This window comes from Cyanistes caeruleus, chromosome 6, assembly GCF_971803275.1.
Source record: "Cyanistes caeruleus chromosome 6, bCyaCae1.hap1.1, whole genome shotgun sequence".
Taxonomy (NCBI): Eukaryota; Metazoa; Chordata; class Aves; order Passeriformes; family Paridae; genus Cyanistes; species Cyanistes caeruleus.
Window position 1 is genome coordinate 49,518,948 of NC_141706.1, and position 27,899 is coordinate 49,546,846.

Genomic DNA, 27,899 nt, shown 5'->3' on the forward strand with positions numbered 1-27,899 from the left:
ATGATCATGGAAACTGGACCAAGTCAGTTTGACAGCAAGGAATCTGTGGCATTTTGTTTTTCTGCTCTGGACCAGTAAGACCTGTTATACTGGGAGCGATGTTGCAGCTAAACCTGCAAATGCCAGTCTGTTGATATGAGCAATTCAGTTAGGCTCAATATGAATTCCTCTCTTTTTTGGATCTTCCTGTGCCAAGTTCTGGCTCTTCAGACAAAAAGTCAGGCCAAAACATGTCATTAATTAGTACCCATGCTCCTGACAGCAGAGCTGCTGCTTTCAGGCAGAGGTATTCAACCTGTCTGGGTAAATTTAGGTTGGGCAGTCAAACAGGAATTCATGCCTGATCTTTACTGCTCAACGTGTTTCAAGGCTTTCCTGCTTCGTTCATCCATAGCCATTTATCAGTCACATGGGGAGGTCAAGCACAAGTCCCTACTGAAGAGAGCTGCAGGGTATGGAATTGCAGGGGGCTGAAGTCTCACAAGAATAGATAGAGCTGACCTCTCCTCCCTGAAAGTGGAAGAGGACTTCATTTCAGTTATATAATTCAACAGTAGGACATTCTTAGACCTGGTTAAATTTTGTATTTTCTGTTACTTGGCTGTTGAAGTTTGCTTCTTACTGGGGGATCTGCCATTTGACTATCAAGGCTCTTTTCTTAGGCCATATTACTTTCATTCAAGGAAAAATGAAATTTCACACAAATTCTTAAATTTCTAGATCTTGGCTCATTATTTAAGAAAATAAAGTGAACACTGTATTTTGGCTCTTTGGGTATTTCTTTTTTCTGCCTGAAAGTGACAAAATGAGTCATTGGAAGAAAGCTAGGAGAGAAACAAATATGTTAATTTTTTTCTTGATATCTTCATATGTTGTCAGCACTAAAATTTCTTCATGCAAACACAACACCTGACTGCAAAATTCTATTAATCAAATAATTGTCATTTTATATTCATTACTGGAACTAAGGTTTAGCAAGAAATTAATAATTTTTCCTGGTAGGTAAATGAGTATACAATTAGTTGGGCTAGAAAAAAAATTACAAGACCTCTCGGAAGAACTATTGCTGCTCCATATGTTCCTGACTTGTTTTTTCTTATTTAAGGCCTTGATGATTTCAACCTTGTTCTAGTGGATGGTACAATTAGGATGTTAAATAAAGTAGTAGTTCAAAGATCCATTCTGCTCTTATTTTAAGAGCAGGAACTACAATATGTTTTTAGATAGTCTGAAATATGAATTGTTAGTTGAGTTAATCTGATGACTTAATCAGCAGTATTTAGGCATAGTTATTTACCAACTAATGTATTTGATGCTTGAGATTGTAAAGATACTTGCCTCCTGAACTTCCTAGATAACAGTCCTGTTTTCTTGAGCAAAATCCACTGGACCAATTAATGCACATTGGAAAAAAGGGATTTAAGGTAGAGGAAGAATGACTGATTTTAGTCTGCTTTCAGATATTCATGGATGGTTGAAGAATAATCTCTGTTTAAGCACCATTTTCCATCTCTTCTCAGTTGGCAAATTCACATACATTTCCATTAAAGACTATAAATATTTTATATTTGTAATATTTTATGTCTGTTTCCAAGAGTTGCATGCTCCTGTTTGGTCTTTCATGCATCTCTTTTTTCCCTTGTTCAATATAAAAAAATTCACATAACCATGTTTCTCATGGAAAATTGCATGTTTTTTTGAAATCAACAAATATATAATCATCTCTTATCACATCATATTAATGGCATTGAAATTGCTGGAGTCACCATACACCAAAAATAAATACAGAAAAGTCTGTGTTCGAAGGCAAAAACATGTTTCAGGACCATTTGAGATTTCAGCAAAAAGATACAAGGCTTCCTTAGAGCCAGATATATCCTAAATATCTAGAAAGTAGAATAACAGAAGGAAAGCAGTTTATTATGAATACACTTCAAGATGGTGGAAAAAAAAAATCTTTATAATCCTGGATTTGGCTGTACTGTTTTCAAAAAAGGTGTGTTTAGAATTGGTTCTCACACCCTATAATCAATGATGAATGTATGTATTACAGAATTAAGAAATATCTAAAGTAAAAGAGATACTTAAATATTTTGGGTTTGTTTTACCTCCTCCTTCAGTTTTCCCAGTTTTGAGTGTGTGCTTTAGTAACATATCGAATCTTCCATCTTCTTGTGTTAAGGAAAAAAACAGTCTACCTTTTCTGTAAAATCTTGCAATAAACATTGTCTAGCACATTTGTCTAGTGTAGAAAATCTGCCACAATCTAGTGGTTGGTGCTTTAGGTATGTCTGTCTTGTAGATGAAATCAGTAGAATTTGTGGGGTATTCTGAAAAGTGATTTGCAAGAAACCTGAATCCTTAATTAGACTTCTTAACTGGTTTTCCCCTTCATTTGGATTAGTGCTGCAAACATCACTATAGAGTTTTAACAATCCTTAAATTTAGGCACTTCTAGGATTATATTTACTCCCAAATTGGATCATCATGTACAAACTGAAGGTGCAGTACCTTTTACAGTAAAGACTGCATGCAGTTAATGAGTCTGTAATAATATAGACATCATAAATGATATTGATGCTTCATGCAGTGAAGTAATGTAATTAAAACTTTTGAATTTCTGCTTTCTGAAGTGGAAACTAGGATAATTAATGAAGCTCAAATTGGGGGTCAGATCTCTCTAATCAATAAGATCATCTGGATTTAATTTTTCATTTTCCTCACTTGCCCAGCCCTTATTCAAATTAAATTGATAGAAAAAAACTGTGATGACTAAAAAAAATTATTTCTATGTTAAATATGTAATGAATGGCCATTCTGGTGGCAATAGGAAACATTGCTTTAAGACTCTATTAAATATCATTTGGGAGATGGATTTAATTATGAGCATTGTTAATGGTTGATGTAGAAATCATGCTGCACATAACTCATTTTAGAAGCGCAAACTGGGGATCCAAAGAAGGAAAATAGAATGAGCTACACTGGAAATATTTGAGTTCCTGAGAGCATGAGAGGAATGTGTGATCCCTCCCAGGGCAAAATGATGTGGATTTCCAAATGATGTTTAGAATAACACACAAAGAGCTCCCTAATCAGTGCATTTTTAATGTGCTTAAAATCTGCTATGCCAGATGAGTCTGTGCTGAAAGCTGAAAAAAAATTTAATTAACTTAGGAATCTACAGCAGCTCTACCATTTGATGAATACAGTCCATGTTCCATAAAAAAAAAAAAAGTGTCTATTTATTTAGTTTCATTTTCTCTCTTTTTCTCCTCCTTCACCTGCTGGCTGTGCTCTTCCTAAAGCACTCCAGGATTCCATTTGCTTTCTTGGTCCCTGGGGCACGCTGCTGGCTCACAGACAGCTTGTTGTCCACCAGGAACCAACCCCAGCTCCTTCTCCACAGAGCTGCTTCTCAGCAGGTCGACCTTCAGCCAGCACTGGTGCCTGGGGTTGTTCTTCCTCACATGCAGGACCCTGCATTTGCCTTTGTCGAATTTCAGACAGTTCTCTGGTGTGAGGAACAGGAACAGGATTTAGAAAATGGAGGAAGCCTGAGAGAAAACGGCATAAAGCTGTTTGAGGGAAAATCAGGATGTCTGTGAAGGTAGAAAAAGGAGAGATTTAGCAGAGAGGCAGTGCAGATTTATCAAGAAAGATGAGCATATGTAAGACAATCAATTAAAAATGAACAAAAAATTGTAAATGAGGTAATGCATATTCTGCATAATGCCTGTTAGGGTACTGCAGCATTTGAGTCATCATGTTGCCAAAGCCACAAACACAGAGTGCATGCTTGGTTTTTCTAAAGCATTAAAATCTTCTCAGGTTCAGTAGATCTTTATTACAAACATTTCTAACAACTCTGATTGCAGATAATTAAAGCTGGGATTTTTTTTTTTGGTTACAAATAAACAAAATAACCATATTAGAAAGACAATTCTCTGAAGTAGCATTGCCTGATCTGGTTTCCTTTGCTGCTTTTTTGCAAGCAAAATAATGACATTTTTTTCTTCTATTTTAGAAATGTTACTGGCTTGACCACTTATGAATAAAAATAATCTTGGTAGAAATTATCACAAGACTGTATATGCAGCACTGAAAAGCACAATTAAAGACATTTTCATTTATATGGCATAAAATTTTCTCTGATACCTGGTTTTGATTGTTCTCAGTATTATATTCTCATAATGGGGCCTGAATTAATGGAGTTCTGGTATCGGAACACGGATACATAATGAAAATAATAGCATAACTTCTATTCTATTTTTCTTTTTGAATACTCCTATAAAGAATGTCTAATAAAGTACTTCTTAGTCAGACCTCTAGAACAGGCATTGCATTATCATGGTCTAAACCATATCTTTCAGGTCTTCCCTATGTTTTCAGTTTGGGAGAGATCATTTGTGTACTTCTTAAAGACTTTAAAGGTATATGGATATAACTGGATATACAGAGAATCTAGGTTTGTCTGCATGGTTTCAGGGCAGGGTTTTTGTGGACCAAGGCTGTTGTCCAGACAAGATTCAGATGCTTCAGCAAACACTGCATTGGGCTCTGCAAGGAAGAAATTGGAAATGTTACCAGATCTTTGTGCACAAGTCTAGGCAGAAAATCTAACAACCTTAATTTCCTTCCTAAGATGGTCTTCAAATAATTGTGACCTCTGTATGTTTTGTTCTAGGAAAAACATTCAGTCTAATCCTCTCAATTTGTTTGATTTAGGGCAACTTCAGACTGCTAATGAGGAACATTACCCTCCTGGAACATTGCTCTTCAGCATGCATACAACTTATGACACTGCTGTTCAGAAGGCTGGCATGTACTCTAGGCCTGTTTTGGTGTACACACATTCCACTGGATGCAAATAATTACCTTAAATTTGCAAGTTTCTTAGGATGAATGCATCCAATAGAACATCATATCAATATAAGCAAAAATATAGTACCCTTTATATGTAAAGCCAACAACTTATCATATTAATTAAAATCCTAGCAATCTAATTAAAAGCAATAAACGGCTATTACTAACCTATTAGTACAAATGAATACAGAAAATGTTTCCTTAATAATAGTGTTTTAAAAACAATTATGAAGAAACCCCTTATCAACAACTACGTCTTTTCTAAAATCGCTCTGGATTCTCGGCTGACAATAACAGTGCTCCTGGAGTACGGACTAGGTGAGATGCCACACTGACTTGTCAATATCCTGGCTTAGCTTCAAGGGCTACTGCTCATCATTCAGTGCCTACATACATTTGCAAAAGCTGAAAAGATGAAAAGGCAAGCTCAGACAAATCCTAAGACCTTACTCTGTGAGATCAGCACAAGGCCTACAGCCTTTATTAGTACTGGCAAAATACATGTTTGATAAGCTACACTAGTACACAGCAAACATATCAATTCTATCCCACTGTGTACAACAAGCTTTTTGGTATAATGACATTAATAAATATGTCACCAAATGATTGCTCTGAAAAGTAACAAGTAAATTTACAATTGGATAACAGGCTGGTAAACACATTAGTTAAAGGCTTGGAACTCCCTGAACTGTATCTCAAGAATTAACTGAAATCGTGCATTGAATGTTCTTTAAACCTGGAAAAGATACAAGCATGTAAGTTTATGGTTCACTGATATTCTCATTGCTCTGACAGAGATTCCAGAAGTATATATCTATAAATCCTTGCTTAATGCAGTGCATATTGAAACTTAGAGGAGTTTTTCTGTGACATAATGTATTTATTTTTTTAGAAAACAATGTAAGATGTTATGTCCTGGGCATTGTCTCTTACTTATTTGTGACAACCTAACATCTTTTGCAAGATTTCCAAAAGAAGACAGGAGATACATCATCCAAAGCCACAAAGAGAAATGGAGGAAGCTGTCATTGCATCTGCTTGCAGGAAGTATTCTGTTTGTACCATCAGTGATTTCCCTTAATCATTTCAATATTGAAAGTTCTAAAAACACAGCAGTCTCAAGTCCAAGATCAATACAAATAGCTCAGTGCTGTTGAAAAACGAATAATGAGCAATTTTACACCTTCTGAAAAATAGGTCCATCACTTTATATTCATACACTTACACACATTTTGTTCAGAAGTTCTTTTCTCTTACACACTTTCTGTACACTCACTTTAAAGTTTAAAATTTAAAGTTCCAGAGTTGATTCATGCTGTTCTTTGGACTTTACTTAAGCAAAAGAACTGGCACTGACTTAACTGCAGCTGATCAGAATTTTGCTAAATAGTCATAAAATCATAGAATCGTTTGGGTTCGAAGGGACCTTAAAGATCATCTATTTTCAATCCTGTCATGGACACCTTCCAGTAGACTAGGTTCCTCAAAGTTCTGTCCAGTGTGGCCCTGAACACTTCCAGGGAGGGGCATATAGAACTACTCTGGGAAACATGTTCCAGTGCCTCAGAACCCTCACAGTAAAGAATTGCTTCCTAATATCCAATCTAAATCTTCTCCCTTTCAATTTAAAGGCATTGATCCTTATCCCATCACTCCATGGCTTTGTAAAAGTTCTGTTTCCAGTTCTCTTGTAACCCTCTTTAGGTATTTTTCTAAGGTCTCCCAAAAGTCTTCTCTTCTTCAGTCTGTACCATCCCAACTCACTCAGCCTTTCCTCAAAAGGGATGTGCTCCAGCCCTTTGATCTTCTTGATGTCCCTCCTCTGGACTCACTCCAGCAGGTCCACATTCTTCCTATGTTTGAGGCCCAAGATCTGGACACAGTTCTCCAGGTGGCTTCTCACAGCAGTGGAGTGGAGGAGCGGGGGAAGCCAGCAATCCCCATAATATCTTCTTTCTCATAAAAAGCAGGTAGTGACTTTCAACTTTCTCACATTGCCACTTGACTGTAATGAGAATGCAGACCAGAATGCAATTCCAAACAAATTGGGATGTCGCTGGGGTTAAAAAGGATGTGCTCCCATTCTGCTGTCATTAGGTGTTAGAGGAGAAAGAGTGAATAATCTTTGCAAGTGCAGCTAGTAGTGTAGATAAATAATGGATACTGCTAGTGGCCTGAATGCATTTAGAGAATCCCAGCTGCTCCACTCAGTGTTTAATAGTCTGGAGGTGCAATTTCTTGCAACATAAATATTCAATATATTCCTACAGCCTTGCCACATAGGTGTAAACAACAATCAGCATAAAGAGGGACATAAATGTTTATTATAGGCTTCATTTTAGCTAACAGATGCTCAGTGAAAAGGCTGAAAGTTAAGGTAAAAAAAGGTGACTCAGGAAAACTTATCAATGACAAAAAATGCTATGAAAGCAGCTTCAAATATACAAGGACTTTATTTACAGGAGATTTGTTCCAGTTATTGCAAGAAAGAGATAGAAGTTTACTTACATTGAGGCAAGTGTCTTGTGATGGATAGAAAGCTAAAGTCTGGGATGATACGACTTTGATTCTCTACACTTAGAGTTGGCCTTTTTTTCTGTAATTTTCCAAAACTCTTCCTTAGTATGCAGCTTTGCAGTAAACTTTGTTTATGCTTATCTATGTAGGATGTAATAAGAATATTTTCACAAATCATAAATTTAGTTTAATGTCAAATTTGCCTGACAGAAGAGAATGTTAAAGCAAAGCAAACTGAGCATTCACTTTTGCTCCTGTTCAACAGTTCCCAGATCAGTTAAAGCAGTAGGAGAATACAGCTTTGCTGCATATTCTCTCTCTTGATACCTGCATATTAAGGGTGATCTTTATTAATTTTATTAGAAGTAGAGTTAGACAAGTGCAGCCTTTATTAGCTATCTGCTAACTGTCTTTGTCTTTACCGATCAACAAAGTCTCTTAAACTGTCCAGAGACACAGCTGAGTAACCTGCTTTCTGCTCTAAGGAAACACTTTACAACTTGGCTACTCAAACTCGTGTTACTCAATACAGCTGTTGGTGTAAGAGATCACTGTCTTATCTTGATCTTTCAGCAGATCTGGAGTTGATGTTGGGGAATATTCTCCTGTCAGATAGAAATTAATTTCTCAGAAATAGATGTTAAATTTTGATCTTCATGTTTTAGAATAAATAAATATTTTTTTAACAAAATGGAGCAAATTATCAAAGCTCCATTTTCTAATAACAACCCTTCGGTTCACTTTGAGTGTTTTGTTAATTTCTCACTTGATCTTCCATAGCACTTTTTGTCCTATTTCATTTTTCCTTACATTAAGTATTGGCTTGTTACTTCAATGCATAGCATCAGCATGTTTAACAAATGCTCACTATGGAAAATTTGATTATCCTAATCCTAGAGAGAACAGGCCTGAATACTTCTAATTTCTTCAATCCCGTTGCCCAAGACACTCCATCCTTTCACAGAGGATGGTATAAAAAACCTCAATTCTTACACTGCTGAAAAAGCTGGAATTTTGTATCTAGAGCTATAAACCACTATAAATTTAGAAGATTTATACTGCTGGAGTTTCTGCATTCCTAACAATTACTGTCAAGAAACAAGATTGAAATAGGGCAGCCATGGTGTGCCATGGCACAGAAAACCATAAGCTTAGATCTTGTAACATGGAAAATGTAATAGCTTTCTTTCATCATTCTGTGGAAATGATATCTTAAATTAAGTTTTCTTGGCATATATGTTTTTCTCTTTTTTTTTTTTTTTTTTTTTTTTTTATTATTATGTTTTTTGGATAACCCTTAAAAATTAGAGAGCAGGTCAAGATAATGGCAATATGATTCCAATACAGAGTTCCCTGAAGGTTTCAAAATACTCAGATTATGCATTTCTTTGAAGTGGCTACAGAGATTTTGGTAAGCCAAGGAGCCTGCTCTGTGTTTGAGTGTTGATGAGGTCAGCCTGTACAGCACCTGGCTTCATTTTGGACTCAGATCTATTCAAAGTCCAAATAACTTTAAAACATACCTCTAAGCTCTACTTAAAGAATTGGGATGGTTTGGATAGTTGCTGTTGTAGCATCTTTAGAATTTTATTGAATATAAAAGGCTTCTGAGAAGGAAGGCTCATTACTTATTTTTCTGAAGTCAAAACACATTTGTACTTTCTTTACTAAGATCTGAGAAAATTTTCTGCCCATCTCCCAAAACAAGGGAGATTAATATTTTAGAGGTGATTCACAAGAGTCTTATTTACTATGATGTAATGTCTAATAAAACATGCCCATCTTGTTTAAATAATAAAGAATAGTCTGTTTGTTTGAGATTTTTCAGGATAAATAAATTCTTGTATATCAAACGTGAGATCAGTGCAGAGAGCTGATACAGCCAGTAATAATTGTTCGGTTGGTGTAGCATTACCCAGTGTATATAGCTATAATAAATCATATGCATTATCATTACCCCCTCATGTCATCTTCAGCTAGTGTTAATACATAATCAATTACACCAGGCATCAATCTATTCCCTCAATTCTCTGTGAAAACAGAAGAAGTGATTCTGAGGAACCCTGATACAAATGCTCATTTTTTCAGCCCTGGAAATGTATTGATGTTCCTACAGTTTTATGTGGTTTTACCTTTCTTTTGTAGCAGGCATTTCCTGATCAATACATATAAACTCTCAAGTTTTCACAGTTAATTTTTTTTGTTTTGTTTTGTCTTCCAGTTAACTTAATGGTAACTGTTCATTCTGTACAACATAGTCAGTCTGAATAAGGTCCATGAGAGCTAATGGATTTTAAAAGCTTTAAGAGCAAACACGGTCGAATAGCAGCCAAGCACTTTAGTGTTGAGTAGGTACTTAATTTCACTGCAAAGTGAGTGGTGATATGTTGAATGCCACTGAGAGATCTCCCTGTCAAAATTAGATAACAAACAAGTTGAATAAGATTTAATCAGTAATTTTTCATGTATGCAAATTCTCTGTCTGTATCACAAGTATTTCTGATAGTTACATTTTTTCCTGCATTGTTATTTTAAATGCAAATACACGTAGTTAACATTTTATTTTGTTTTATTATGCTTTATAATATGTCTTATTATTTTATTATAAAATATGTTTATACAGGAGAATTCTCTGAGTAAATTCACGTGATACTGTGACTTTTAATATGTAATGATTGAGAAGAGAAGCATATAAATCTTTTACACAGACTTGAATATTCTAACCAGGAGCTGTTATAATTTAGCTTGCAGTATAGCATGCATAAGGACATACTGGCACTGTTGCTGTTCTGAAGAGAAACCATGACTGAGTTTATATGAAGTTCTCACCTTTCATTCCATGAGCTTGCTATTTTACCCTTCTAAAGTAAAAAACACAAAAACCAAACCAAAACCAAACAAACATTTGCTTTCTAAAACAAAGCAAACAATAAATAGTTTTTTAAATTTGGTAAAAAATCAAGTCACATGCTGTTAATAGTCATTGTTTTTTCAGTTCTCAATACAAATGCCCAGGCTGGCTGTAAATATCCTGACTGTGTTGCTCACACAGTGGACACATTTTTGAGACTTTATTTTAGTGCTGTTGCCCACAGGTGTACCCTACAGGTAGAGCTGTGTTTGTTTGATATTTTGGGACCAGGAACCAGGGAGCAGCCATTGATTCCTCTCATAACCCCATACACAGTCTCTCCACCTGGGGGACTCGTGGGGCTTAGCTTAGGCAGGAGGAGAAGGATCTGCACATCTCAGGGACCAGAGGGGAGTTCTGAGGTGGCCACTTCCCTGTGCCATACTTCTTGCTCAGTCTTGCATGTGGAAGGCCCCAACCCTGCAGTGTCCTGGAGAAACAGTGACAAAGGGATGGCAGAGGAGGGCAGGACAGCTGGCTGAACACACAGGGCAACAGAGCAATGCACTTTTGCCCTAGGTGCAGACTATCTAGACCACACATAGCTCCTTAGTCATATTGTGGGTCCCTTCCAACTCAGAATATTACGTGATTCTGTGATTCTGTCATCTCTGTCAGTATTGTTTAAGAGGAAAAATAGGCAGTCATTCCTTATTTTAGATGTCTTTGGGTGACCAAATACTGCATAAAGGTAGAGTAGCTTGTTTTATGTATGAAAATACTTTTGCAATAACTCCAAGTCATAGTTTTTTCCTCTGTATCAGTGGAATATCAAAAATGCAAGAGTGGTTGGCTCCAGTGACATGATTGAGTGCTTATTGTTTGTTGTTCTTCTGGATTTGGTTATCATTAGTCTGATTTTGATCTGAATACATCAGGAACAGCCTGGAAAACAATGATGTTAAGGAATGCATAACTAGTATGAATGGTACTTTTCTATTTTGATCTAAAAAATGTGTAGAATGTCCAAGATCGAGCAGACATTAAGATTATATGTTCCGAAATTGTTTTATGTGAAATACTTGAAAGGTTGTCTCTAGAAATGTCAAACCCTTACCCCCCTTTCTCTCTTTCTCTGTGTCTTTGGGTTTTTTCTCCTGTATACAGTCCTATTTATGACATAATTTAAGTATGGCAAAAATCAGCAGTACCTTTCTCTAGACCTCTGGCCGCTGAGTTGGATCCAGATGCCCTACTTAATCTGCCTTCCATAAAATTTCATCAAGAGAAATACAGGAATATTTTTGTAGGATCCTCTCTTTCTGCAGTATCAGACAAATGTAAAGCTTGTGATTTGATGGATTTATTTTTTTCTTCTAATGGAGCATCCATAAAACAAAATACATGTGCATATGGCACAGTTCATTCTATATTTCAAGTCAAGAATTTTGTACGATAGAAATTTCCAATCTTCATCCTATTGCTCCAAAAGACTAAATATCCTTTTTAAAATTCCTCAGTCATCCCTGGTCCCAGAAGTGAGCATGGTAATGTGTTACTGACACAGCACCTGCTCAGTTTTCCTCTACCCAGTTTTTCTGTGCTGCCTATGGTAGATGCACTCTGCGATACAAGTTGACAGCAATGCCCAAAGTAGCCTCACTATCTATTAGAGTACTTCTAAAACATGCTGTAATCAGGCACAGAAAGTGTATTCTGTAGCACTCAATAGATCCACTAAGGCTTAAGTGCTTCTGCTTCAAAGTGTAGCCTTTTTACAGCAGAAAAAAAAGTCCTCTTTATAACTGAAAAGCCACAGTAAACACTCTTGTGGTTAATGTGTTTCACACTTTAAACTGTGCTGGTTTTCTCTGGGGTAGAGTTAATTTTCTTCCTGATGCATAGTATGGGGCTGTGTTACGTATTTGTGTTTAAAACAGTGTTGCTAACACAGGGATGTTTTCATTATTGCTGAGCACTGCTTACACAGAATTAAGGTCTTTTGTGCATTCCACACTACCATAAGAAGCTGAAATTAAATTAAATTCATCTTTGAAATTCTTTAAATTCTTATAAAGGATAAGAATGGTATATTACGGATTCAATGATTTAAATAAAATGGCAAAGACAGATGAAATGGAATTCCTAATTACATATTACATTATTACATCAAGGAAATTTAAGATATATTGAGCTTGGCTACTAATATGGGATCAGAAGGGTGGCTTTGGAAAATTAATGGGATGGTGATAGTAATAAAACTGGTTCTGTTCAAAATATTTACTGAGAGTTTCTGGTTTTATCAATGTCCTTACTATGCTGAAATATGTAAGAAAAGTATATTTATTCTCTGAAATCAACAACAGATGAATGGGTTGTCTTGATTGTGCTGGTTAGCCTTTCAAGTTGCATTTTCTTTCCCATCTTTTTTCCTTACCTTGACCAGAGTCCTCCTCCCTTCCTAGTCAGAAGTTGGAACCTACTCCTGAGAGGTATCCAGGTCCTGTCAAAAATAGCATCTGTGGTTTTTTTCCCTCCATTCTTCCCCTTTTTTGTTGTTGCTTCTCCCATGCTGGAACAAGTAGCATTGTTCAGGCTGTATGAATCAATGGGTCTTTCCAGCCTAATGACAGGTTAGTCTTTTTGTTTGATGGAACTTACATTTTCTATTCGAGGAGAAATTTGAGGTGACTCACTCTTCAGCCCAATAGCCATGGGGGGAGGACAGGAACAACAAAACAGAGAACATCTTTGGCCATGAGCCTCACTTAGAACAAATCACATATACTTACACATATTGTGACTGTTCGCTTAAATATGTGGTTTACTTACTCATATAGAAAGGTTTTGATACCTCTCTGGTCATTGGGAAGTCAGTTTGGGGTATTTAATCTTTGGAAGCTACATAATGGAGTATGAAATATGCTTAGGCATATAATAATATAATAATATAATAATGGGCATTGACTGGACAGACTGATTCATAATAATGTTTAGATGTACAAAGAAATATAAGTAATTTTAACCAAGAAGAAAATGCCACATTCAGTTTTTTCTTGAGCACCTCCCCATCACCCTGGGCAGCCTGTTCTAATGCTTAACAATCCCTTCCATGAAAAAATTCTTCCTGATGTCCAACTTGAACCTCTCCTGGTATAGCTTGATGCCATTTCCTCCCACCCTGTCATTAGTTGCCTGGGAGAAAAGGCTGACCCAGTATTGCTACACCCTAATGTTTTTTTCTAAATCCCTAATTTTTTTTCTTCTATAAAAATAATTCTAGTATTTTTATTAAAAATGTTTATTTTGTCTCATTTTAACAATGCTATTCTTTATAAATCTGTTGATACGTTTATTAATAATTTAGGTAACTAAATCATGTATAAATCTAGACTGAAGAATGGAAATATTTAACACTTCAATCTCATTGATTTCAGCTGATGTTCAGAACTTTTCTGTCTTTGTGGATCTAAATGGCAGTGTTTTCTTCTATCTATAATAAAGCCAGATTTCTGTTTAAGATCAGCCACTCACAAACTTAACAAAAAAAGATAAAGACCTAGAAGAGGCACTAGCAGTACTTCTCAGAAAATATTATCTACATTTGCCCTATTCTATTCATTTGAATGAACAGAATGAATTCTATGTCAATATCAGCTTCTTGATATTGACAGCAATTGGCAGATCAAGAATAGGTATTAAACTATTTAGTTTTTTTTCTTTCTCTAGGGCTCACTGAGATCATTGAACAAAGGTAATTTGCTGAATGAATTTCAGACAACAGTCAGTTGTGTAATAATGATTTCATTGCAAATGGAGGCACATAAAACTGATTCAAATTTTATATTGCATCATCAAATTAGTAATATTACTAAAAACCCCTCAGCATATTAGTTCTATGTTATTACTTGTAGATTTGGTCATGGATTTCCCCTGCATTTTATCCAAACACCAGGACTAATGGGGAACTTGGAGCTCTTCTTTTAACTTAGAGGATATTAATCTTCTGAAAACACAGTGTTTCAGATATGGTTGCAGTTCCAGACAAAAGATGCAATCACATTATTGTAACTAATAAGGCAAAAGTAATTTGCATCCAAGGTTTCTGGAGAAGTATATTTACATATCCTTTAATATGAAAGCTGACTTGACATTTTTCAACAAAATGAATTACCTGTTAACACAGTTCTACAACAGAAATTACTCATGCTACCAAACAGCCTGATACAAAAAGAGCTGTAGCTACCCCATCAGATATTTTCTACATTTACAATCTGCTAGGCAGGACTTCAATGGAAATTTTCTGAAAAGTTTCCTCCCACTAGGAGATTTCAATCATGGACCAGGTTGAAAACCAGGAGTTTTCAAAATGTCACAGTACATGATGTAGGGAGCTGAATGTGTAGTGCTCTGGATTATTCTGACCTGTATGGAGACATAGAGCTAGAAGAGCAATTTACAGGTGAATTTAAGAAGAACCAAACTTAAACCACCCATCTGCACAAGGAGGCTTTCTTAGCCTGCTAAGTACCATGCCATTCTTAAGCAGTATTTTCTGCAACCAACAAATTTTTAATTGAAGATTTTATTAAAAAAAAATGGGGTTTTGATAGGAAGACAGTGAATGGACTTAAAATCTCTCTCTAAAAATTATCCAGGTTAGGAAATAAAAAAATTGTCCATATGAAATGCATTTAATCTGAAGTACAGAGACACTTGGAGAACATGCAGGTTGGCATTTTTCATTTTGTTTCCACCTCATTGCTTTCACTCTTAAAATCTGTGGCAGGAACCATATTGTTAGTTACGTGGGTAACACTTCATAGTATTATAAAACCTTATTGGAGGCATGAGTGCAGAAAATTAATACCTGATTTTTGCATGCCTGAGACTAATTTTCCATTGGTTTTTATCCCTAACATATATGCAATCTATTTAATTGCATCTGATAGGAGGGATTTAAAAGAGAAAAGAACATTCTGTGTTAAGGCATGTGTTTCAGGTTTAAGAGGAAGAATGGCAGAAAGCTTAGATACAGGAATAAGAGAAAGAAGTGATAATGACTTTAGCAAACAAGCTTTCCACTAGCCAGACACGATTCCTGTTATATGTCAAATACACCCCACTCACAAACACTCTCCCTCCTCTGCTTGTGTTTTGCTTGGCCTGAAATACAACTGCATCAATGAGTCTAAATGCATGTATTTCATCTCCTTTGTTCTAGGCCAGCTTTAGTCCTTTTGGACTCACTGCACTTTTTAAGTGCTGTGCTAGTGTGGCATAACATGATCAACACAGCATGATATTTGTAATATGTAATACTCAGACTCTAAAGTTTTTTAGACTAGCTTCTATGTCCAGGCTGAAAACAAATTTTCTGAGTTGATCTTTCTTAATTCCAGGATAGCTTTGGACAAAATACTACCTGAGCATTTTATATTAGTTGCTACTTACTACTGTTTTTTCCCTTCACTAAATCCTGGGATTTGCAAGTAGAGAAAGATCAACTCCAGATGACCATGCAGTTCCTCTCACCATTGTGAGAAATCTTTGTACAAATTCAAAACTGAAATTCAAACACAGTCTTTGCCTTAAACATGGAGTTTTGACCTGCTTCAGTTCAGTTTCTCCTGAAAGAAAAACTGTGTTCCTGTATCTATATTCAAAGCATGGGGTAACTTCAGCAGTGTATCTGATGCACTTAATTTTTATTAGTTTTTTTGTTGTTTGGTAATTTTTTTAGAGCAATTTCTCTATTTAATTGCCTCACCAATTCCTGATTAGTTTCCTGGTTTTAACCAATTGTACTTCATTGGGATAGCAGCTAAGGCTATTCTGATCTAGCTAAACTTAGTTTTGTGTGACCCTTTTACTAACTGTTCAGGAAACTGCAGATAATACAAAACAGATCTAATGATATTTGTATGATTTTCCTTCACTACAGGCTGTGAATGTGTAAAGTCTTCTAGAGCTGTGATCTCCATCTCTTGAAACAACCATTCAAGGTAATCATGGCAAAGACTGGATTGTACATACTTAGTGGAAACTGGGTCCTTGGTTCAGACTCTGAGCCATTCCATTATGTCCAGGTTAAAACCTTTAGAACAAAAAGGAAAGAAAAAGTGGTTTGTTATATATTTGAAAAAGCCCTCATTGATTTCTGTAATCATTAGGATGATGTACATTCAAGCTGGGAAATGAGATGGATAATAACAACAAATAATTTTAAAATTAGTAGTTTAAAATGAAAACAGCAAATTCTTTTGATTTTTCAATATAGGCCAGTTTCCACTCCATGATGAGACATTTTAAAAAAAAAACTTACTCAGGCTTGTGTTCTCAAAAATATTTTATTTATTTTAAAATCAAGACAAGTGTGTTGGCTGTTTATTTCTCCAAATATTTATATTCCAGTAATTTGTATACTACCATACTAAAATTTTATTGTGCAGTTTATAAGCCAATACAAATCATTCTGTGAAATTAGAGCAGAACTATGTGAATCACCAAATTAAAAAAATATTTTTATTATTATGTTTAGAAGCAAATAATAATTTGCCTTTTTTGTATTTTTCTATAAATACTGAATCACTTTTACCTCTGAAAAACAGTAAAAATAAATGTTTATCTTCACTAGTTCCTTGTGCTACATTTCATGTTATACATATGACCAAAAGCTATCATGTTGATATTCATAAGCAGGTAAGCCATACAACTTATACAAGGCATCCATTTCCACAGTAGAGGAAATCTAGTGAAAAGGAAAAAAAAAAATAAATCAGAATTATGCAATAAGGTTCCTAAATCATAGAATCATTAAAGTTGGAAAAGATCTCCGAGACCATTGAGTCCAAACTTTGACTGACCAACACCTTGTCAACTAAACCAGAGCGCTAAGTGCTATGTCCACTCTTTTCTGGAACACTTTCAGGGAAGGTGATTCCACCACTTCCTTGGGCAGCCTGCTCCAATGCCTGACAATCCTTTCAGTGAAAAAATTCTTCCAGATTTTGAACCTGCACCTCTACTGGTGCAGCTTGAAATATTTATTTTTAAGTTTTAGAAAACAAAGTCATCTTAAAATATTTAGCTAAGATCTTTGAGGCAATAAGAAGGGCCCACAGCAAGCTCACTACCCTGGACTTCAAAAGGTCAAATTTTGGCATTTGGAACCTGCTTGAACAGGTGCCCAAGAAAGCTGTCTGATATTCTAGGAACCCAATTCTGTGATTTCATGGTCACTGCAGCCCAGGCTGCTCTTGAATGTCACATTCCCCACTAGCCTGTCATTGCTGAGAACAAGGTGCAGCATAGCACCTCCTCACTGGATCCTCTGTGACTTGGAAAAGGAAGTTATGATAAACATATTCCAGGAATGTCCAGGATTGCTTATGCTCTGCTCTGCTTTCCCTCCAGTAGATATTGGACGATATATTTGGTAAGCAATAATCTTTAATTTAGGTTGTGTATACACTGTGCATATCTACATTTTAAGTACATATCTACATTTTACATAAATAGCTGGAGCTTAAACATGTATATAATGCATTTTTTTTTCAAAATCAGGACAGTTCTGTCATGCCTTGGAAGATAGGGCTGGCCTACAAGAATGTGTTTCTTAGTGGAAATGTGTTCTGCTGACTTCCTCTGAGCTAAATCTTCCCTTCCTCTCTCTTAAATCTACCCTGGTTCTACCTGTCTTAAGTTCCAGGCAACAGAAACATGCCAGGACACTGTTCTGTGGTTTGGAATCTAGTTTCTAGATTTATCACCTGAGAAATTATGTAATTACATTTTGTAGCTTGAAAAGGGAACTTATTGTAAATTTGAATGTTCATAGAGCGCTATGTGGTTATTATATAGAAGGACATGGCTTCTTCAAGGACATTTTTTTTTTTCATTTTGATTCTAATCAAAATGGAGACATTTCCATGAAAGTCTCAATAATTATTCCATTTAAAAATCATATTCCTTTTCCTATTCAAGTGGTTGAGTTTCAGATAATAATACAACAATTCAAGATGCTCTGAAATGCATGATAAGAGCATTCTTAACTGGCATACATTTGTAGCTCCTGAGTTAGAAAATAGCTTGATTTTAGTTTCATAGGTAAATTACACTCGACTTGTGTTAATTAATGTGCTTGTTAATTCTTTTTCTCCATCCACTTATTTGTATAACTTTGTAGATATCCCATTTTTGAATTTGCCGTTTCTCCAGCTCTCTGAATATTTGTGTCTAAACTTTCACTTCAGCTTCATCTTGCACAGAAAGACTTTTCTTCTCAAATCTGTTTGTATAAAGAAAGCAATAGGTAAGGTTAATGCCAAAATTTATCTTTTAACTCTTTTTTCTGCAAAAATATAAAAAGCTAAGCTCATTTAATATTGTAGCTTAATAATATATATAGATATTGGACCAAATTTTGATAGTTGCCTGAGTTCAATTGAGAGTTTTATTTGGTAAATCATAATCAAATATCTTCAGTCCTACTGAAAACAGATTATTCCACTTCAGAGAGAGACATTTAATCACCTGGGACTGATGAATCTTGATGATAATATATAAATTTCAGGGAAATGAGAGAGAGCTTTAGATTGGAAATTAGGTTGTTATCAGCAGAGTTATGAGATGGAGAGTTTTTCATTTGTCATTAGAACAATTCAGAATATAAATTATTAGTTTTATGAGCAGCCCATGATTGTTCTTGGTCTTCTCTGGGAGCAGAATTTTACTGGCAATTACATTTACTTTTGTAATAGAGTTTTATTTCATCTAATCTAATTGTCTTTTCTGAAAACAAATATCACTATCCTTAGGGAAAGAAGAAATAGTCCTTCTTGAGCCACTGAAAACAAAATCAGTTCTAAAAATCACATTGACAGAATTGCCCATAAGCATGGCGTGCCTGATTGCTGTTCAGAGCTGTTCTTTTTCTTCTGTGGTACTTTTCATACCTCACTTCATTGAGGAATTGTGAAAAGCATGGAAGTTTTACCTACGTCCTATGCAATCTGAAGATGCCTCAGTTCTCCCCAGGTCTTACCCTGGTCATGTGGATTAGTTAAATGAGCTTATATTCACCTGTTTTTCCCTACATGCTCTTTTCTTTTCATGTGTTGACCTTTCTGTGCTTCCTTCAGCAGTCCACATTAAAGCTTTTCTTTGTCCTTCACACCATTCCACATGTTTAAGATGTTCTTTAGGGCAGAGGATCTACCTTATCTCTTTATCTTCAAAACAATATTTGAACAAAAACTTCCCCAAACTTAGTTAAATTCACTTTTTATGTTTCAAGTCAAACTGAGAGGCATCAGTTAGAGCATCATATTTTGACAATTATTGAGGAAGTTTTGCTCTCTTTTTTAAAAATAAATATGATAAATGAACTTATGAATGAGTGTTATACTTTTGTTGCTTTCATATTACATTTTATTACACTGAGTCCACTAATGCACTTTTCTTCCCTTTTTGCTTAAATGTTATGACTAGCTGAAGAATTAGCAATAGAAATTGCCATTAATCCAGTTCTGCTATTTCATATCTAAGAGGAATATAATAACTCATAATCTTGAGACTTTCTGTTCAAATGAATCACTTAATTATTTTTTCCTTTGTAGAGATTTTTATTTTTAGCTTAGCATATTTGTAACTGTCACTTAGAACTTGATTCAAAAACCACTTTTAGATATGAGAAACAGTTAATAAAATTTTTCTTACAGTTGTTTCTGTCTACAGCAAATAATTTTTTAGCCCATCTTTCACACTCCTCTTGACCACTTTGTCAAAGCCATATTGATATCTGTTGTTCATTCTCCCAAGAATCTCCAGAACATTCTGTTTAATCCCACTGAGTTACTTTTTTTGTCTTATATTCACCTTTCTTCAAGAACCTAAAGGGAAGCTGCAGTCAAATTATCTTTCTTGTTGACTGCACTGAGACCATCGTTCTGATCTTTATCTTTTTTTCAATTAATTCCTTTCCCAATCTTGTCAAATTCAAGCTTCAAAGGTCTCTTTGTGCTTCCAGCATCACCCATCACCCTTTGTTCCTGCCTTTGTCCCATTTTAGTACCTTCCCCATAGAATTAATATGCCACACTTGCTGGCACTTGGACACCATCCTCTTATCACAGAATCTCAGAATGATCTAGGTTGGAAAAGACCTTTTGAGATCATCAAGTCCAAACTGTGACCTAATACCTCCTTATCAACTAAAATATGGTGCTGAGTGCCATGTCCAGTCCTTTTTTAAACATGTCCAGGGATGGTAGCTCCACCATCTCCTTCGGCAGACAATTCCAGTGCCCAATGACTCTGCCAGTGAAGAATTCTTTTCTGATGTCTAACCTAAACTTTCCCTGGAGCAGCTTAAGACTGTGTCCTCTTCTTCTGTCAGTGGTTGCTTGAGAAAAGAGACCAACCCCTACCTGACTACAAACACCTTTCAGGCCATTGTAGAGGTCACCTCTGAGCTTCCTTTTTTTTCAGGCTAAACAACCCCAGCTCCCTCAGCTGTTCTTCATAGGACTTGTGTTCCAAGCCCTTGACCAGCCTGCCCTCCTACCCTCCAACAGATCAACATATTCTCCCAGCTTGGTGTCATCTGCAGATTTACTGAACATGGACTCAAGCCCCTCATCCAAATCTTCAGTGAATGTATTGAACAGGACTGGCCCCAGCACTGACCCCTGAGGGACACCACTGGTGACTGGCCAGCTGGGTGCAGCACCATTCATCACCACTGTTCACCACCACTCTCTGGGCCTGGCCATCCAGCCAGTTCCTAACCAGCAAAGAGTGCTGCTGTCCAAGCCATGGGCTGCCAGCTGTCCGGGAGTATGACTTGGGAGACTGCCAAAGGCCTTGCTGAAGTCTGCGTAGACAATATCCACAGCCTTTCCTGCATCCACCAGATGGGTCACCTTCGGAATCTTATGGAAACATCTCTGTGAACCATCAGTGTTACATACTCCTCAATCCATACACTAATTTTACTTTCCTTTTACATTAGGAGATTGTTCTAGAGGACCATATCTCCACAGACTGTGGAGTGAAACCTGTGAATGGATATTGCACTTTCTGAAAACAGAAAACATCCCAGTCACGTTTTGCTTCTCTTATTCGTAAAAGTTTTCCCCTAGTGTGGGAACCAATCTTTGTTGTCCTTGGAGAACAATAGGCTTGGGAAGAACTGATATGGTTGGTTTCAGTTGAAAGACTGTGTTATTTGCTGGCAAACTTTCCAAGTACAATGTAATTTCTGGGGAGGACATCAAACATACTGCAAAATTCTTCTAAATCAGGTTTAACTATTTTATGTGGTTTTATAGTGCTTTCTTCTGCTTTCATGGGCACTGCATCCTTCTCTGGGAATTCTCCCTACTGCAGTGAGCTGAAAGAGTTTTCTGTGTACAGTATTTTAAATATTTACCAGACATGGCTGGTCTTGGAGTTATCCTGCTGGATATTCAGGAGAGGGCTTGTCCTGTTCCATGTTTATTGTGCTTATAATTGGGGGAAATATACATCTACTAAACAATTGGAAAAAAGAATTCTTGTTTCCATGAGTTTATGAAAGATATACTTATAAAATTAACGTGAAATGTCAAATATATAAAAAAAGAATAATTTTCAAAGGCTTATTCTTTATTTCTACAGGTAAATGATCGTTACTAAGGCAGGGTGTAAGTCTGGGGTTTGCAGACAAAAAAGAAGAAATTACTGGCAAAAGAAAAAAAGGGAAAGAAAAGTGGAAAGAAAAAGTTCATGTTCAGTAATAGAAGACAGAAACAGCTGGTCTTTCTAATGAAACAGGTTATATAATTTATTCTTGTTTTTACATCAAAGTAATGACATAAATTTGGCTATATTGTCATCTTAAGCCAACTCACTGGTCTACCAGAAAATGGAAATATTCTAATGCTACTGAAAGCTCTTTTCACACTGCAATCATCTGGCTTGGCATCATGTGCAATATGAAGTCTGTTCATGTGGAGACTTTATAGTTCTGAATATTTCGGATGTGTGCAAAATTCTACATATTTCTGTGAAAAACCTTCTTAGCCAGTTCTTGCTTTCACTAGCACTTAATATTTCCTTATGTCACCAGGTTTCTTTGATATAGAGCTAAGAAAGTTTGTGCAGCTTTGTTTCCGTCTTTATAGAGAAGTTGTAAAAGATTTTGTTTCTGAATGTCTTCTTAAGAGTTTAATAATAATATTTGATAATGCAAAATATATTAAACAGAAGTTATGTGAGCCCAGCTGTAAAGAATAAGCCAGAACAACTGAGCTTGGAAATCAAGACACTGAGCTTTTCAGCATGTTTCAACATCTCATAACTTATTACTTACAGAACAGTTCACCTCACTCTGTTCCCATCATATAAAGGGGGTTATAAAATGAAAATACATAAATCATCTATCTTTCAAGTTGTCACAGAGGTAAACCTCCAAACATCTGTGCATTTTTGGTTTGACTTGCTGTTTCAAATCAAATCTCTTCATGAAACTTACTCAGCATTGCATTGCTTTTATTCTTATGTGCACAACTACATATAAATTTTTTACAAAGTCTTTTTTTTTTTTTTTAAGTAAGCTATTCTTCTCTAAGCCAAGCTGCAAAGGTGATTTCTTTTGATTGTTCGAATCATGATCCAAGAAAAGAAAGAGATACCTAAGTAAGGAAAACAATCCTAGTCATTACTCTGCAAGCATATTGACTCATTTAGTTTGACTTGTTAGTGCACTTATCTTTCCTATTTTCATAATTGCCAGTACTTTTGTCAATGAAATTACACACCAAAAAATAAAGGTGATACCCAGCAGTAATAGCTGTTGGAGGAAAACTGCTCTTTGCAAAGAAATGTGAAGTAGCTCAAAGGAAAAAATGGAGTTTTGAGTATTTGCATTCTAATAGGGAAAAAAAGAGTATTCTCTATAACTGTGAGCAGCACAACTTAAATTTTACTTACTCTCATGAGATACTTGAGAAAATGTTTAAAATTGAAATTGCCTGTAGAAATTACTCCATACATCCTTTAGAGAATAAAAGTTTAATAATAGAACTATGTCAAGTCTTTTTTGTTCTTCATTTTGGAAATTCTTTAGATATTTTTTTTAATTCAACCAGTTAGACAATCCTAAATCTCTTGTGTAAAAATGAAACAGTGGAGCTAAAGAACAGAGAATTGTCACTGAATCTTTCAGCTTTTACTTAATAATTGTTTTGGACTTCTGTGTGACAAAGAGTAGCTGAAATGATAAACTTTAAAAAATCATAATAAATATGTATTTTCTAACAAGAAAGAAAACTATAAAATTTCTGAGCATTTCTACTGAATTTTCAGATAGCAGTGTAGCTGAAATCAACTCATAAAATAGGATTGCCACTCTGCTGTTGGATACTTTCCCTATTTTGCCATATTTATTACGATGATGTTTCCTTTTCTATTTTATACATTCGCTTCTCTTAACTTTTGCCCATTCTTGAAGTGTTTTAAAATTTGATCACTTTTCAGGTGGTCAGCCCTTTTAACCCTGAGCCAGCTGTAGACAAAGGTAACAGTAAGGAGAAAAGAATGTGGAAATTTGGATTTCTACCCTGTCATGTGAGATAGAACCTGTGCTTACACATTGTAAAAATCTTAGTGTCACTCAGCAGGTGACCTGCTCCTGGGTTGCTGATGCTTGTGATTGTTTGGTGTATGTCTCTCATGTTCACCTGTCCAAGCCCATGCTGTTTTACCTTGAGGCAGCCTATATCTGTATATAGGTAACTTGGTGCAGTGTTTCTTGAGCTGCCTTTCTAACAGTATTTCCTTCTTTTTTCAATCTCAAATACACTGCACAGGATCTGTGTAGATATTAGCATATTGGCCCATGACATATTTATCTAGCACATTTTCTCCTCAAAAGCTCTGTCAGCAAAGCTGGCTCCCGTATCACCTAGAATAAGGCATTTCTCTTTAAAGCTGTCATGTTGTAGGCTATCTCTTCTGCACATCATGCAATTCTCGTATCCATATAACAGCATTGTAAGCACATATATTTTATGCATTTAGAAAAGTATATCAATATAGATGACATTCCTCATTGGCTTTGTTCTTGACTCATAAACTGGAAAAAAACTCTACCCTTACTTGCACTTAAGATATTTTTTACTGTAAAATCCCACATCACCTTGCTTATTATTTCTCTGATTTATGTTAGAGCAGTTGAATACAAAGCAAATAACTGGTTGAAATACTCCATCTTTTTTTGTTGTACACCAATCTCTTCATCCAGGTGGTACAGTATAATTTTTTTTTATGATGGATTAAAACCAACATAATGATAAAGACAATATATTATCATTATTACATAATTTGTGACAGGGAAAGAAATCTATACCCTCTGCCAATTCAGTGTGTCCTTGCTTTATGGAGGTGAATGACTCTTGTCTTTATATTTGCAGCAAAAGTTCCATTTTGTCTTTGATAGAGCACTGTCATATATACTGTACAGCTTACACAAGTAGGTCATTAACTTAATGTGCAGCAAATTTTTGCTGGCAGCTATTGATTTTTAGAGCATACTATAGCAGCTTATACCAGCACAAGATAATATTGGGCAGATAATAATCTGAGAGTGATGGACTTCTACTGCATACTGAAGTTTTGATGATAGTTGGAAAGCAGAAATGAAAATGAGATTTTTTGACAAAAAAAATAAGCACAGTTCTGTTATTTATATTTCCATTTGTTACATTAACCTTATCTGAAGTACAAAAATTTTGATTCTTTGGATGTGCAGCTAAAATCTAATGTGATGTTTTTCTAGCATGAATGATTGGGTTTTGTTTGTGGATATTTTTTGTTTTTTCTCTCCATTTACAGCAAAAGTATGTGATGTTTTAATACATTATAACTATGAAATTATTTGATCCTGTCCTCCTTTTTCCTTTTATCATAGACTCGATTGCTCCAAAGAGTATGCTTCCTAGAGATTTGCATAATCCATCTTTAAATAATGCAAACAAGAGGAAGTTTCAGCAATTTTCAAGTAGTTAATTGTGTTTAATTAAGGAATGCTTCCTGATGTTCCCCCACATCTTGCAATTGATCTCTAGCCATATAAAAGTATATCTCATGCCAATGAGTTCATAGTTTTATTAAGTTTATCTTTTCACTGTTCATGCAAAAGTGTATTTAGTACTAATTTTTTCCTTAAGAAGTCACTTTGTATCAAGCCAAATGCTCATACATCAGTAACATTTCTGGCAATGAGTAGATATCCAAACTTTTGCCAGCAAGCATTCAAATTTCAAAACTTGCTTTTTCATAACTCTCATAGGCTGTCAGATTAAAAATCACTGGAACTAAAGTCAGCTAAAGTCAATTTTGAAAAGGAATGAAGTTGCCTCCAATGACTGCAAAGTAGAGCATTCAGGCCAATGCAGACTTCAATTATAGTGTCTGTTGAAGAATAAATATTTAATCCCACTGTGTCAGATAGGAGTTCATATAGGGTCTCTGAACTCAACTGAAAGGATTTATGACTCAAAAACTCCCACAAACAAGCAAACAAACATAAAACTCCAAGCAAACAAACAGACAAACAACCTAAGAACATTTTTAATTCCAGAAAATGTTTTCTTCCTTCAGTTACGCAATTTAGCCTCAAGCAGGTCACATAAGAAGTTATGTTTTCCAAAGGCTTGCTTCTGTCTTTGTCATTGGAATGTCCTCAGTTGTTAAAATTAAGAGATCTAAAGCATTCTGCTTGTTTCAGAATGCTTTGTCTATTCATGAGTCATTTAGTCTTACAATTGATATTTGAAACTTTTGAGACGAAAGAAATAAATTTGACTTCGTAACAAGAAGTTGCAAAAACTATCAATGAGTCAACAATGCAAGTGTGGTACTATTAGTAGGGCCTGTTCTGCCTCATCTGGAGGCTTTTCTAACAGCTGCACTTCTGTAAAAGAAGGAAATGTTTTGACAATTAGGGTAAGCAAATTGCAAAAGGAAACACGGTACTAAGTTACCAACGTAGCCCCTAAATAAAACATGCCATTTCTAATGCAGTCCTAATGCTGTTCAGCCTTCCATTAGCAGAGATCTCGGGATAGCCATAGGCAAGCATCAAATATACAGTAGTTTATAATGGTAATTCATACAGTGATAAAGCAAAAATATAACTGTGCACTGAAAAAAGACGCAAACTGAAATTTGCCTCCAGGCAAAGCCTTGTTTTCCATAAACAAATTAACGTGCAGACTTTACTTCATTGACGTATGGAGCATTTTGTTACATATTTCCTTCTTCTTTTCTTGTCTTGGCAATATGATTCAGAGTCAGATACTGGTCTATCATGTGCAAATAGTCAGGAATGTGAGTAATGGACCTTAATATATGCTGAAGTGTTAATGACTTTTGCAGTACAAGACAAGTTTCTCATGTTCAGGAGGAAAACAAACTGATGTGAATATACTGAATATGCTGCAGGAAGGCAAAATTTACAGTAGTTGTGGTTGCAAGAATCCTGCTAATAATGACCTGTGTAAACTATACAATATTTAAAGAAGTTCCCTTACACTAAAGGAAACTAGAAAAATGAATGCTTTTATTTCTGATTTTCTTGTTATTTAAGTGAGTGAGGTTTTGGCTCTTATGTTGTTGGTTTATAGGTTGGTTTTGATTTTTATTTCTTTTATTTCTATTATTTCTTTTTTTTTTCCCTTGTTTTTTTTTTTTTGTATTTTTTTATTAATTTCTGACCAAACTAGTGAGAAGGGTTTGGAGATTTCAGTTGTTCTTTGAATGACTCCTAGAGTAGCTATTTGTTCATTTCTAAAAAAAGGCATTCAAATTTTGTCCTGGATTCCCCAGTCTACTTTCTGTAATGCCAATATTTGTCATAGGCTTTAAAACTACAAGCCTATCATACAATGCCTTATGAATAACCCTCAGATATGAATAAGTAGTTTAAAAGAGAAGACTGTTCAGTCTGCTGACAATTAAATTTCAGACCATTCACTGAAATGAAAAACTGCCATATAAGTGTAAGGGGGAAGTAAACAAAATTTGTCTGAAATAAGGAATTCTAGGCCACTGAGTCACCAAATAGCTACATTACAACAGATACTATGTTGTAGAAGTTTTGCAATCATGGTATGAAAGCATCAATAATACAATGTTCTTTCAAGTTACTTAGTTATAAAGCTTAAGGTTTTAAAGCCTTCAGAACATGAATGAAAATTTCTGTACTCTTAGTTAACCCATTCATCTCATATTTAACAGGAAATTTAATGACTTTTATTCTAGGAATGCACTTGTTCCAATATACAGCTGTTTTTAAAAAAGATAAATCTTACTCTTTGTCAATCTGAACAGTTTTCCATTCTTTGTGTCAGCACTCACCACCTGCAGTCTTTTGAATGAACAGCTTTTTTTGTGACTATCTTGAGTTATTAGTGTGTTTTCTGGATCAGTATGTCAAAGTTTCAAGTGGTGGGACACACTTTTCATGCGAAAGTTAACCATGTTTATTTCTGAATACATGTTTTATGTGCAAACTGTAAAACTACCTAATTCAGCTTCTCAATCATAGAAGAGCAATGGAGGTTTCATATTATCACAATGAAATTGAGAGGCCTGTAGAGGACCAGTGGGCAAAAGGAGTTAT

General features: G+C 35.4%; 1 long non-coding RNA gene across 1 annotated transcript in view; it reads left to right on the top strand.

Annotated features, from left to right (window-relative positions):
• Positions 1 to 27,899, top strand: part of LOC147652672 (uncharacterized) — a 109,420-nt gene that overhangs the window by 60,186 nt on the left and 21,335 nt on the right. Inside the window, exon 2 of the long non-coding RNA XR_015288209.1 lies at positions 16,176 to 16,236. This is a non-coding gene — a long non-coding RNA (uncharacterized LOC147652672). The remainder of the gene's footprint in view (positions 1 to 16,175; positions 16,237 to 27,899) is intronic.